General features: G+C 36.1%; 1 pseudogene across 1 annotated transcript; it reads left to right on the top strand.

Annotated features, from left to right (window-relative positions):
* Positions 1-5018: 5018 nt before the first annotated feature.
* LOC308642341 (putative ribosome biogenesis protein RLP24) lies at positions 5019-5503 on the top strand (annotated as a pseudogene). The gene has a single exon. The product of its transcript is annotated as a putative ribosome biogenesis protein RLP24 (transcript).
* Positions 5504-11383: the final 5880 nt, after the last annotated feature.

The following is an 11383-nucleotide window of genomic DNA, read 5'->3' as shown; positions in this document are numbered from 1 at the left end:
TTCTCCCTTTCTGACAGTCTGCTGCTGTCTTGTCTACTGTATGGATATGTTAGATTGTCTCTTCACATGCTCCTGCTTTGTCCGTGGCATTAAAACATGTTTCCTAGAACATATCCCTAAGGGAAACAGCTTGGTATAGCCAAGCTATCAGGGAGTTGGATGACCTTTGCTCTTTTTGTTCTGTGACAATGATTCTTCCCCTGCCCTCTGAGAACAGTTTTTCTTCTTGCAGCCATACCTCTCCTTTGTCAGCGATGTAGAAAATTCAAAGAAAATTTCTGTGAGCATAAGTTGGAGAGATGCCGAGCTCCAGAAGGTGGATCATGTATGATCCGGAGACACTGGCGTTTTCCATACAGTTGTAAGTATATTCAGTAATCTAGTGAGAGCTGTGGAAATTTCTTTTCTCCTTCAGGTCTCAAACCACTTTCCTTTAGGACATGGCATCCATATGAAGAAAGCTGATTCAGGTCCAGGTGTGATGCTCTGAGCCAAGTGTCTTCTTTCTTGTAGAATGATAAAATTCAAGGAAGATTGAGTGGAGTATGACTGTTCCCCCAACATTTTGCTAACCTTTTTCTGATACTTCTGAACTCTAACCTCTCTGCTGTTCAGGATTCAAAGGCCCTAAATCCTTGGATCCCTAAATTAGCCATTTCCCAAATCTGCATGCTGGATCCTGCTACTTATGTGTAATCCTGATCAAACTTCTGTCTCAGTTCAGAGACCCCTGCTCTGGAAGCCTTTATTATCATTCTCATTTTTCACATGACTCCCTCTGTTTTTCCAGAGTCTCCCTGCCTTATCTATCTACCATATAATATTTGTCATGATGCATTTTAATTGCCTGTCATTCCTTGTCACCTGTCTATAACTAGCTCAACGCTCTTCCATGGTACTCACTACAGAGCCTTGGACCCAGCTTCCTTTAAATAAGTTTTTTGTACCTGACAACCTGTGAAGGGAGGGTTGCTGTGTTCTTCAACATCTACAATGTGAAGTTCACCATGAAGTGCATATTTTCCCTGCAGGAAACACTCTAGAAAAAGGAACTTTGCTAGCTATGTCTTTGGACCATGTGGCCAAACTGCCCATAGGTGACCCATAACTAGTTCAGAAGAAATATTCTTTCATTTAATTCATTCTTGGTTACCTATACTTGTATTTGAGACCTAAATTGTGGTTATCCAAATGACATCTCATTTCTGTTTTTCTCTTCTGTAGATTTCATGCCATCGAGTGCAGAGTCTAATTGTGTGAAACGTTGTGAAGATAAATTGAAAACTGTTTTTGGTAATTCATCACAGACATCATGCTGTAATGAGTTTGATTTTTGCAATGACTTTGACAAGCCAAAGATTTATCCTTAATTTGAGAGTTTCATAAATTTCAACATTTTCTTCCTCTCTTCCATCTTTACTCTGTATTTGAGGGTTCCCCACGCATTAGAAATAAAGGTTTCTTGAAACCTGGGGGGACACTTCTTTAGTTTAATGCTAATCTAAGTGATCCTACAGTTCATTACTTATGCTTATTCCCCGCCCCACACACAATTCAACATGAACATAGCTCACTCACTTTTGGTTTCATTCAATACATTTATTACACCAAAAAGAGAAAGTAGCATGCAATAATAGATGAAAATACCAGAGCACGTGAGAAGGAAGAGAAAAAACTGAAGAACAGAAGAACTAGATATTTTTAAAAACATGGTTTCATTACTTAGGCATATTGTAGCATTAGTAGGAGGAGGTAGATGAGAAGTATACGTCAAATATAAACTACATGGGAGATAAGAAAATTAGGCCCAAAGCTATATAGCCAGATGATTATGGACGGAAACCTCTGAAAATATGATGCTTAGTGAAATCACTTCTCCTTTAAGTTCTTTCTCTCAGGTACTTGTCATGGTGACAAAAATCTTACAAATACAGACTGAGTTCAACTCAGACATTAGAGGTATACTCTGACCACATGATGTCAAAAGCTGTCATTTGGTTAAAACACTTGTGTAGAGGTTCTCCAATGCTATGTTGAATAGGATGGATGGTCAAAATTTTCAGGAGCTATCCCTCAAGGGAAAGATGGCAGATCAAAAGAACTCAGAGTATTATGGGAGCTTCCAAAGAGTAAATTAAAAGAGCAGTTTTGGAGCAACAAACTGAGGAAAGAAGACTGAAAAAATTCAAGTAGGTAATTCAGTGAGCTGGTGAAGAAGTGAAAACCAAGAATATCAGTTTCTGGAATGTCAAGAGAATTAATAAAAGTGATAGACATTTGTATCTTTGGACATACTGTGGCTAAAGGTGAGAGAGGAGTCTCTCCTCCAATGAGCCAAAAGGCATTCTCCCACTGGATATGAGAAAAACATGTGTCCAACAAATTTTCAATCTGAGCAGAAACTAAGTTCAGAAAAGATTAGCTGAGCCGGATCTGGAGAAAGTCCTGTTGCACTCTAATGGGGAAAAGCCGTGGCATGCCCCAGCAACATTTTACGTGGAATGGGGCAGTGCTGACAGCTTCAAGAGACTTTTTGTTTGAGTTTCCTGAGTGGCAGATGAGGAATCCCTTCAGTTTCTCTTATTTTCCATATTTTGCCTTCTATTCTTTTGTCCTATTCTTGATATATTTAACTTTTAATACTCAAGACCAATAAGGCACATATGCTCTAAGCAATGTGATTTCAACACTAATAAAAAGCCTTCCAAAAGAAAAGTCTTAAAAGTGAAGGAAGTCTGTAACAAAAAGTACAGAACATTGAAGAAAGAAATTGAAGACCTTAGAAGATGAAAAAGACCTCTCATGTTCTTGGACAGGCAGAATTAATATTGTCCGAATGGTTTTACCACCAAAAGAATTAAGAGATTGAATGCAATTCCCATAAAATAGCAATGCCATTCTTCACAGAACTAGTAAAATCAGTTCTAAAATTCATTTAGAAAAAATATAAAATCCAGAATAGCCAAAGCAATACTAAGCAACTAGATCTCAAATTATACTACAGAGGTATAGTAACCAAACCAGCATGGTACTGGCATCAAAACAGATATGAGGACAAATGGAATAGAATAGAAGACTCAGAGACAAATTCACACAAATAGAGGTATTTGGTACTAGACAAAGGTGCCAAAAACAACTTGAAAATGATAATCTTTTTAACAAATGGTACTGGGAAAACTGGATATACATATGTAGAAGAATGAAACTTGACCCCTGTCTCTCACCCTGCACAAAAGTCAATCCACAGAGGATCAGACACCTAGGAATTTAACCAGAAACTCTGCAAATGGTAGAAAGAAAATGTAGGCCCAACCCTTCAACATGTAGGCACAGGAACTGACTTTCCAAACACGACTCCTAAAGTGCAAGCAATAAAAGAAAACTGTCAATTAGTGGGATGCCATCAAATTAAAGAGCTTCTGTACAACAAAGGAAACAAGAACATGAAGAGAGAGCCAACAGAATGGGTGAAGATATTTGCTACCACCCAATTAACAAATAGGCAAAAAAAAAAAAAAAACCTAAAGAGACACTTCCCAAAAGAAGAAATGCAAATGTCCACAAATATATGCATAAATGTTCAGCAGCTCTTGCAATTAGGGAAATACAAACCTGAACTACATAAAGATTTCATTTCACTCCAGTCAAAATGGTAATTATAAAGAATATAAGTATTGGTATTGGTGAGGATATGGGGGGGCAGAAATGTACACTTATACATTGTTGGTGGGACTGCAAATTAGTACAACCACTCTGAAAAGCAGTTTAGATAATTCCCTCAAACTAATAATGGAACTACCTTATTATCTATCCCTCTTAGCTATCCCACTCTTTAATATATTTTTAACTAATCTAAAATCAACATACTATAGGAAAACAGCCACATCAATGTTTATGGCAGCTCAATTTATAATAGTCAAGCTATTTTAACCAATCTACATATCCTTCAACAGATGAGTAGATAAATAAAATGTGATATATATACACAATGGAGTATTTCTCAGCCATAAAGAAGAATGAAATTATGGCATTTGCCAATAACTGAAAACTCTGCTGCTAAGTAAAATAAGCCAGACCCAGAAAGTGAAAGGTCAAATATTTTCTCTGATATATGAAAGATAATCCAAAATAAGTAAAGGGGGAGTGTGAATAAAAAATAGAAGAAAGATGAAAGGGAAAGAAGGGAAGGGAGGAGGGACAGGATAAGGGAAGAAGAGTGGGATGACTCTGACTTGTTTCCTATGTATATACATGAATATGCCACAGTAAATTCCACCATTATGTATATACACAGGAGACAAATTTTTTTTTTAAAAAAGCATGTAAGTAAATAGCAGAAATATGAGTAGAATAGAGGGGAGGGAACAGGGAAAGGAAGGAAGGAACAAAAAAGGGAAGTACTGGGGATGAATTAGAGCAAATTATGTTCTATGCTTTTATAATTGTGTCAAAATGAATCTTAACGTTATGTATAACTTAAAAAATTCAATAAAAATGGAAATAAAGAAAAGAAAAGCCTTTGAACAGATGGATTCCCAGCTGTGTTCTACTTGACCTTTAGAGAAGATCTAACCCTAATGCTTCACACATTATTCCCTGTAAGTGTGGAAATACTTTCATACTTTTTCCAGTGTAACTCCAAAATCTGAACCAAATGAGGACACTTCAAGAAATAAAACTACGGAACAATACACTTGATGGATTTAGATGCAAAAATACGTAGTAAAGTAGTGGCAAGTTGAGTTCAACAACAGATTAATAATTGTGTATCATGCCATGTTGATTTTATTCTGGGGATGAAATGATATTTAACATGAAAATCAAAAGATGTAGATACCATACAAAGAAACTCAAGATCAAAAATCACATGATCATCTCAATAGATGCAGAAAAATGCATTGACAAAATTCAGTACTTGTTTATGGTTAAAAAAATCCTGAAGAAATTAGGGATAAAACAGGTCTACTTTAAGAGCTTGCCGTTGGGTCGGTGGGGACCCACGAGGCCTCAACCTGCGTATGGAGAAGTGTTATTTCTGTTCAGGGCCCATCTACCCCGGCCACAGCATGATGTTGGTCCACAATGATTGCAAGGTATTCAGATTTTGTAAATCCAAATGTCATAGAACTTTAAAAAGAAGCGTAACCCTCACAAGGTCAGGTGGACTAAAGCATTCTGGAAAGCAGCTGGCACAGAGCTTACAGTGGATAACTCGTTTGAATCTGAAAAACCTAGAAATGAACCTGTCAAATAACAGCGAGAACTATGGAATAAAACTATTGATGCAATGAAGAGAGTTGAAGAGATCAAACAGAAACGCCAAGCTAAATTTATAATGAACAGATTGAAGAGAAATAAAGAGCTACAGAAAGTTCAGGACATTAAAGAAGTCAAGCAAAACATCCATCTTATCGGAGCCCCTCTTGCAGGCAAAGGGAAGCAGCTGGAAGAAAAAATGGTACAGCAGTTACAACAGGAGGTGGACATGGAGGATGTTTCTTAAAAACCTGACTCTGTAACCATTTCTATGTGTACATTTGAAAATCTCCTTAATTCTAAATTAGTAATTTTTAATATAAGGTCACTTAAGTGAAAGGTGATTACAAATACTATTGCTATCTGCAAAGCATCAGATTTTGGATGTTAGATTGCACCTCATTGTAATGTCTTCATTGATAGACATGCTTATGTAAATCATGAAAATTCTGTTTATAAATGCACAAGTGGATTGTGGGCAGAATGGTCATGCCTTTTGGATAATGGCACTAGGCAGCATTTATGTAATAAGTAATTACAAAAATTCATGGCCAGTGATAGATATAATCAAATTTTCTTTCTTTGCAGTAAAATGTTCCCTTTATTATGTTATAGAAGGGAGGATACAACAAGGAACTAACAATTTGTATGAAAATCTCAAAATCATTTATTTTTATTTTAGTATTTTCTGTTTTGATTTATTAGCCTAAAGGAGCATAATGGCCTAATACCATGAAGCCTAGTTATGCTAAGCTGTTTTGACCTGGTTTACCTGTTCTTAGCAGGTAGTTATGAGTGTTTGTGAGGAGAGCTGACTAATCTTTACTTGAAATGGCACCACATTATTTCTGCTTTAGAGAATACTCAGTTCTAATTTGTGATTCCTGTTAGAGCAAGCCCCCTCTCTCCTCCCCCTGATCTAGAAGCAAAGAAATCCTAGTGTCTTAAAATTTGTTGCGGAGTTTTCTTTCTTTCTTTTTAAAAACAGGTTCTTGATTGTTATGGAATATAGAATTTATGGGTATAACATCTGCCCATTATTTGTACATAAAATAAAAACATTTTTAGTGAAAAAAACAGGTATACTTTAAGATCATAAAGGCTGTGTCTGACAAACTCAAAGTCAACATTGTACTGAATGAGGAAATTGTGAAAGCGTTTTCTCTTAAATCAGGAAAACAAGGACGTCCACTACCACCACTCCTATTCAATATAGTCCCTGAGACAGGCTACTAGTCAACAGAAGGATTAAAAGGGATCTAAATAAAAATAAAAGAAGTCAAATTTTCCTGTTTTCAGATGCTATGTTCCTATATTTAAGATCTTAAAACTCTGCCAGATTATTCCAGAGCTGACAAACAAGTTCATCAAAGTAGTAGGTACAAAAGTAACATACAAAAATGAATAGCTTTTCTATACAGCAATAATAAATATTCTGAGAATGGTTCCATTCACAATAGCTTCAAAAGAAAATTAAGTACCTAAGAATAAATTTAAACAAAGAGGTGAAAGGATTATACAAGGCAAATTACAGAAGACTGAAAGTGAAATTTTTAAAAAAAGACATTTGAAGATTTGAATATCTCCTATATTCCTGGATAGGTAAAATTAACATTGTTATGATGGTCATACTACTAATAAGATCTACAGATTAAATAGTTTCCATTAAAATATCAAAGTTACTATCCCCAGAAGTAGCAAAAGCAATTCTAAAATGTAAATGATAGAACAAAAGAACAAGAATATTGAAAGCAATTCTGAACCAAAAAAGGCTGGAGGCATCAGAGTGCGCAATTTTAAATTATACTACAGAGTCATAGTAGCATAAACAACTTAGTAGTGACATAAAACTAGACATACAGATCAATTGAATAGAATAGAAGACAAAGAGATAAACCTACATATCAAACAGTCCTACTCCTTGACAAAAGGGCCCCAAACTTACATTTGAGAAATGCCAGCCTCTATAACCCATGGTGATCAGAAAACTGGATATCCATAAAAAAGAGATTTTAAGTAGATTTTCATTTCTCACCAAGCACAAAACTCAACTCAAAATGGATTAACAATTTTATTTTTTTGAGGATATTGTGAATGGAGTGTTTTTCCTCATTTCCGTTTCAGAAGTTTTGTCGCTGATATACAGAAATGCCTTTGATTTATGCGTGTTGATTTTATATCCTGCCACTTTGCTGAATTCATTTATTAGTTCTAGTAGTTTCTTTGTAGACCCTTTTGGGTCTTCTAGGTATAGAATCATGTCATCCGCAAATAGTGATAATTTAAGTTCTTCTTTTCCTATTTTTATGCCTTTAATTTCTTTCGTCTGTCTAATTGCTCTGGCCAGTGTTTCGAGAACTATATTGAACAGAAGTGGTGATAGAGGGCATCCCTGTCTTGTTCCAGATTTTAGAGGGAATGCCTTTAACTTTTGTCCATTCAGAATGATGCTACCCTGAGGCTTAGCATAGATTGCTTTTACAATGTTGAGGTAAGTTCCTGTTATCCCTAGTTTTTCTAATGTTTTCAACATAAAGGGATGCTGTATTTTGTCGAATGCTTTTTCTGTCTCTATCGAGATGATCATATGGTTCTTATCTTTAAGTCTAACAAAAGAGGTGAAAGATTTATACAATGAAAACTACAGAACCCTAAAGAGAGAAGTAGAAGAAGATCTTAGAAGATGGAAAAATATACCCTGTTCTTGGATAGGCAGAACTAACATTATCAAAATGGCGATATTACCCAAAGTTCTCTACAGGTTTAATGCGATGCCAATCAAAATCCCAATGGCATTTCTTGTAGAAATAGATAAAGCAATCATGAAATTCATATGGAAAAATAAAAGACCCAGAATAGCAAAAGCAATTCTAAGCAGGAAGTGTGAATCAGGTGGTATAGTGATACCAGATTTCAAACTATACTACAGAGCAATAGTGACAAAAACAGCATGGTACTGGTACCAAAACAGGTGGGTGCACCAATGGTATAGAATAGAGGACACAGAGACTAATCCACAAAGTTACAACTATCTTATATTTGATAAAGGGGCTAAAAGCATGCAATGGAGGAAGGGTAGCATCTTCAACAAATGGTGTTGGGAAAACTGGAAATCCATATGCAACAAAATGAAACTGAATCCCTTTCTCTCGCCATGCACAAAAGTTAACTCAAAATGGATCAAGGAGCTTGATATCAAATCAGAGACTCTGCATCTGATAGAAGAAAAAGTTGGCTCCGATCTACATATTGTGGGGTCGGGCTCCAAATTCCTTAATAGGACACCCATAGCACAAGAGTTAATAACAAGAATCAACAAATGGGACTTACTTAAACTAAAAAGTTTTTTCTCAGCAAGAGAAACAATAAGAGAGGTAAATAGGGAGCCTACATCCTGGGAACAAATTTTTACTCCTCACACTTCAGATAGAGCCCTAATATCCAGAGTATACAAAGAACTCAAAAAATTAGACAATAAGATAACAAATAACCCAATCAACAAATGGGCCAAGGACCTGAACAGACACAAGTACATGAAAAAATGCTCACCATCTCTAGCAGTCAGAGAAATGCAAATCAAAACCACCCTAAGATACCATCTCACTCCAGTAAGATTGGCAGCCATTATGAAGTCAAACAATAACAAGTGCTGGCGAGGATGTGGAGAAAAGGGTACACTTGTACATTGCTGGTGGGACTGCAAATTGGTGCGGCCAATTTGGAAAGCAGTATGGAGATTCCTGGGAAAGCTGGGAATGGAACCACCATTTGACCTAGCTATTGCCCTTCTCGGACTATTCCCTGAAGACCTTAAAAGAGCGTACTACAGGGATACTGCCACATCAATGTTCATAGCAGCACAATTCACAATAGCTAGACTGTGGAACCAACCTAGATGCCCTTCAATAGATGAATGGATAAAAAAAGTGGCATTTATACACCATGGAGTATTATGCAGCACTAAAAAATGACAAAATCATGGAATTTGCAGGGAAATGGATGGCACTAGAGCAGATTTTGCTTAGTGAAGCTAGCCAATCCCTAAAAAACAAATACCAAATGTCTTCTTTGTTATAATGAGAGCAACTATGAACAGAGCAGGGAGAAAGAGCAGGAAGAAAATATTAACATTAAACAGAGACATGAGATGGGAGGGAAAGGGAGAGAAAAGGGAAATTGCATGGAAATGAAGGGAGACCCTCATTGTATACAAAATTACATATAAGAGGTTGTGAGGGGAATGGGAAAATAAACAAGGAGAGAAATGAATTACAGTAGATGGGGTAGAGAGAGAAGATGGGAGGGGAGGGGAGGGGGGATAGTAGAGGATAGGAAAGGTATCAGAATACAACAGTTACTAATAGGGCATTATGTAAAATTGTGGATGTGTAACCGACGTGATTCTCCAATCTGCATTTGGGGTAAAATTGGGAGTTCATAACCCACTTGAATCTAATGTATGAAATATGATATGTCAAGAGCTTTGTAATGTTGTGAACAACCAATAAAAAAGAAAAAGAAAAAAGAAAAAAAATGTTCCAGAGAACATTTCATAATTTGGTAAAAATTAAAAAAAAAACGGATTAACAATGTATAAATCAGACCAGAAAACTTGTAACTGCTGGAAGAGAACATACAGAAAATATTCCAAAATACAGGCTTAGACAATGAATACCTCAGAAGACTACAATTTAGGAAATGATATCAATGATCAATGAAAGGGATTTGCCTCAATCTAAGAAGCTTCTGTACAACAAAGGGAACAATTAACAGTGTGATAAGAGAATCTTTAGAATGGGAGAAAATCTTTGCCATGTTCTCTTCTGGCCCAATGATGAATACTTAAAATACATAAAGAACTTAAAAAACACAACATTAAAAAAACCCCAAAGAATCTATTTAGTAAATCAGCAAATAAAATAAACAGAAACTTCTCAAAAGGAGTGAAGATGAACAATGACTTTGTTAAAAAAAAAAGGCACACATCTTTAGTCATTAGGTAAATTAAAATCAAAATTACACTGAGATTTTATCTCACTGCAGTTAGGATACAAATAATATTTAATGTTGGGGAGGATGTAGGGGAAAAGGAACTCATACACTGTTGTTGGAAACGGAAATTAGTAGAGGCCCTTATGGAAATCAGTATGTAGATTCCACAGCAGGCTTGGAATGGAACCACCATGTCGCAATGATACTACCCCACCAATAATTCTTACAAAAGGTCAGTTTTACAGCAGCATGATTCTCAATTAACCAAGTCATTGTCTTTAGAGAAATGAATACATAAAGATAATGAGGTATATATTCAAAATGGAAGTTTACTCAGACATAAAAAAGAATGAAATGTCATTTGCTGGAAAATGGATGAAATTGTAGAATAGCTCCTTGTGTGGAAAAAGCCAGACTCAGAAAATCAAGGTTTATGTTATTGTTTTTTCATATGTAGAAGATAGAAAAAAGGGACTCTGACCAAAACAAAACAAAACAAAACAAAAGACCATCAGGGTAGAAGAAGGAGGGCTCTGAGTGTAGAGAGGAAGGTAGAACAAGGGGAGGTAGTATAAGTATGCCACAATGAAACCCAGTATTCTGTATCATTATTATACACCAATAAAAGTGTGAGATGGAGAAAAAACATATTAATACCACAAATTTAAAGATTTTGGATTGTGATACTCATCACTAATTATTTTGTGAGTTTTATTTGAATTTATCAAATGTAGTTGAATGCCGCAGTCCAGCTGGGCAAAATAACCGGGAGGTGATAAGCAACTTGAAGGTCGAAGTGGGAGCTGCTTTATTTGCGGGGGAACTCAGTGGGAACTGAGCAGGCACTCAAGGTAGTGAGAGCTGCTTTATTGCAGGACAGCAGAGGTATATATACCTAACTGATTACACACAGCTTGACTCAATTAGCATCATCTAGATACAGCAATCAGCCAATAAGGAATCTCCATCATCTTAATGGCTCAGTGGCGTTGCCTTACAAACCACTCCTCCTGGCAAACTGCCAGGTGCCATCTTGACTTGGTTGCAGCCCACAACAGTTGAACAAATGTTGTCAATTATGAACTTAATCTAGTTCATAATCTTAATCTTTAGTCTTAACCACTGTTGATTTCTT

This window comes from Spermophilus citellus, assembly GCF_964194105.1.
Source record: "Spermophilus citellus genome assembly, chromosome: 2".
Taxonomy (NCBI): Eukaryota; Metazoa; Chordata; class Mammalia; order Rodentia; family Sciuridae; genus Spermophilus; species Spermophilus citellus.
The sequence above is the reverse complement of the archived record's forward strand: the minus strand, read 5'-3'. Positions and strand labels throughout refer to the sequence as shown.